The sequence below is a fragment of the Panulirus ornatus genome, chromosome 26, assembly GCF_036320965.1.
Source record: "Panulirus ornatus isolate Po-2019 chromosome 26, ASM3632096v1, whole genome shotgun sequence".
NCBI classification, from domain to species: domain Eukaryota; kingdom Metazoa; phylum Arthropoda; class Malacostraca; order Decapoda; family Palinuridae; genus Panulirus; species Panulirus ornatus.
In genome coordinates, this window is record NC_092249.1 from 12,354,574 (window position 1) to 12,358,388 (window position 3,815).

Below are 3,815 nucleotides of genomic sequence, written 5' to 3' on the forward strand. Positions count from 1 at the left end.
CACTTTACCAAACTCAGTCACCAGCTTTTGCAGTTTCTCACCTGAATCAGCCACCAGCGCTGTATCATCGGCGAACAACAACTGACTCACTTCCCAAGCTCTCTCATCCACAACAGACTGCATACTTGCCCCTCTTTCCAGAACTCTTGCAATCACCTCCCTAACAACCCCATCCATAAGCAAATTAAACAACCATGGAGACATCACACACCCCTGCTTGGGAAGTGAGTCAGTTGTTGTTCGCTGATGATACAGCGCTGGTGGCTGATTCATGTGAGAAACTGCAGAAGCTGGTGACTGAGTTTGGTAAAGTGTGTGAAAGAAGAAAGTTAAGAGTAAATGTGAATAAGAGCAAGGTTATTAGGTACAGTAGGGTTGAGGGTCAAGTCAATTGGGAGGTGAGTTTGAATGGAGAAAAACTGGAGGAAGTGAAGTGTTTTAGATATCTGGGAGTGTATCTGGCAGCGGATGGAAACATGGAAGCGGAAGTGGATCATAGGGTGGGGGAGGGGGCGAAAATTCTGGGAGCCTTGAAGAATGTGTGGAAGTCGAGAACATTATCTCGGAAAGCAAAAATGGGTATGTTCGAAGGAATAGTGGTTCCAACAATGTTGTATGGTTGCGAGGCGTGGACTATGGATAGAGTTGTGCGCAGGAGGATGGATGTGCTGGAAATGAGATGTTTGAGGACAATGTGTGGTGTGAGGTGGTTTGATCGAGTAAGTAACGTAAGGATAAGAGAGATGTGTGGAAATAAAAAGAGCGTGGTTGAGAGAGCAGAAGAGGGTGTTTTGAAATGTTTTGGTCACATGGAGAGAATGAGTGAGGAAAGATTGACCAAGAGGATATATGTGTCGGAGGTGGAGGGAACGAGGAGAAGAGGGAGACCAAATTGGAGGTGGAAAGATGGAGTGAAAAAGACTTTGTGTGATCGGGGCCTGAACATGCAGGAGGGTGAAAGGAGGGCAAGGAATAGAGTGAATTGGAGCGATGTGGTATACTGGGGTTGACGTGCTGTCAGTGGATTGAATCAAGGCATGTGAAGCGTCTGGGGTAAACCATGGAAAGCTGTGTAGGTATGTATATTTGTGTGTGTGGACGTATGTATATACATGTGTATGGGGGTGGGTTGGGCCATTTCTTTCGTCTGTTTCCTTGCGCTACCTCGCAAACGCGGGAGACAGCGACAAACCAAAAAAAAAAGAAAATATATATATATATATATATATATATATATATATATATATATATATATATATATATATATATATATATATATATTTTTTTTTTTTTTTTAATTATTATTTTGCTTTGTCGCTGTCTCCCGCGTTTGCGAGGTAGCGCAAGGAAACAGACGAAAGAAATGGCCCAACCCACCCCCATACACATGTATATACATACACGTCCACACACGCAAATATACATACCTATACATCTCAATGTACACATATATTTACACACACAGACACATACATATATACCCATGCACACAATTCATGTGTGCGAGGTAGCGCTAGGAAAAGACAACAAAGGCCCCATTCGTTCACACTCAGTCTCTAGCTGTCATGCAATAATGCCCGAAACCACAGCTCCCTTTCCACATCCAGGCCCCACACAACTTTCCATGGTTTACCCCAGACGCTTCACTTGCCCTGATTCAATCCACTGACAGCACGTCAACCCCCGTATACCACATCGATCCAATTCACTCTATTCCTTGCCCGCCTTTCACCCTCCTGCATGTTCAGGCCCCGATCACTCAAAATCTTTTTCACTCCATCTTTCCACCTCCAATTTGGTCTCCCACTTCTCGTCGTTCCCTCCACCTCCGACACATATATCCTCTTGGTCAATCTTTCCTCACTCATTCTCTCCATGTGCCCAAACCATTTCAAAACACCCTCTTCTGCTCTCTCAACCACGCTCTTTTTATTTCCACACATCTCTCTTACTCTTACATTAATTACTCGATCAAACCACCTCACACCACACATTGTCCTCAAACATCTCATTTCCAGCACATCCACCCTCCTGCGCACAACTCTATCCATAGCCCACGCCTGGCAACCATACAACATTGTTGGAACCACTATTCCTTCAAACATACCCATTTTTGCTTTCCGAGATAATGTTCTCGACTTCCACACATTCTTCAAGGCTCCCAGGATTTTCGCCCCCTCCCCCACCCTATGATTCACTTCCGCTTCCATGGTTCCATCCGCTGCCAGATCCACTCCCAGATATCTAAAACACTTTACTTCCTCCAGTTTTTCTCCATTCAAATTTACCTCCCAATTGACTGGACCCTCAACCCTACTGTACCTAATAACCTTGCTCTTATTCACATTTACCCTTAACTTTCTTCTTTCACACACTTTACCAAACTTAGTCACCAGCTTTTGCAGTTTCTCACATGAATCAGCCACCAGCCCTGTATCATCAGCGAACAACAACTGACTCACTTCCCAAGCTCTCTCATCCACAACAGACTTCATACTTGCCCCTCTTTCCAAAACTCTTGCATTCACCTCCCTAACAACCCCATCCATAAACAAATTAAACAACCATGGAGACATCACACACCCCTGCCGCAAACCTACATTCACTGATAACCAATCACTTTCCGTAGTTTGAATGCAAGTTCTCATTAAAGTGAAGTGATACAAAGGAAAAATACGGAAATAAGATTTGCTGCTGGATTTTAGATAATGAAAAGTGCTACTGACTGTTTATTTTCTAAATGCATATTTGAAGGCTGGAAGCACAGACGAAGTCCTCACGCAGGGCGAGGCTTCAGAGGAAGGAGGGAAGAAAGTGGGTGATATAGTTGCTTACAGGAGGTGAAAAATGTGCTTTTGAAGTCAGAACTTGGAAATAAATTATTTATTATTAGAGTATAGATGGTAAAAGCAATAGCTAAGAAATGAAAATCAACAGTGAAACATAATTTTGGAGGACAGCCCAGCTTGGTCTTATGAAACATATAAACACCAATAACTCTGACACGGAAGGTGTGAGATGGTTCCGGCCATCACTTGAACACTCGTAAGTCAGGAGGGTAGTGCTTCCCTGGCCTGCTCTCGTCTACACACTGTACTTTGTTCTAATATTTTCCCTTCTGATCTTAATCTAATTCTCCCCCCCCCCCGAGATACAGAAAATCGATCAATACATAATGTTGTTTGGGTTGAGGAGATGGTCTGCTTGGGGGAACAAACCAAAATATCACCAAAGTTTTTTGTATGCTAAAACTTGGGCTAAAGAGCCGGTCGGTAATTCAGTTGTTAATACTCTTGTTATGGTTAGGTTAGGTTAATACTCTTGTTATGGTTAGGTTAGGTTAATACACTTCTTATGGTTAGGTTAATTGGCAGTTAAGGCTTTAGGCTCGTCATCTGCCAGGTAGAGTCATTCAGGTTGTCAACGCTGAACGTCGTCAGCCATACACTCTCGCTGTGTATGTGGCTCGTGTGTTTCATTGTAAAATGTTATCTTTTAATTTCTCAGGAATTTTTCATAATTTCTTTTATGGTTTGCTTGTAAATATGTTGCCTCGTGTGGCGTCCGCCCTTACAGCACACCGGCCATGGGGCGGCAACTACCACACACTGAAAACATTTAGCTCAGTCTTATTTATTGTTGCCATTGTGTTTATTTAAACTTTCGCGTGCAGGCTTGACAGGGGACAATGGGTGGGGGTGGTAAATCTAACGGTCGTATCACAGAAAACGGTGTGTATGAATTTCTAGGTTACTGTACAGTGTGGTGTTATATGGTCGAGCAGAACACTGGGGACGTACCTTCCCATATAATAA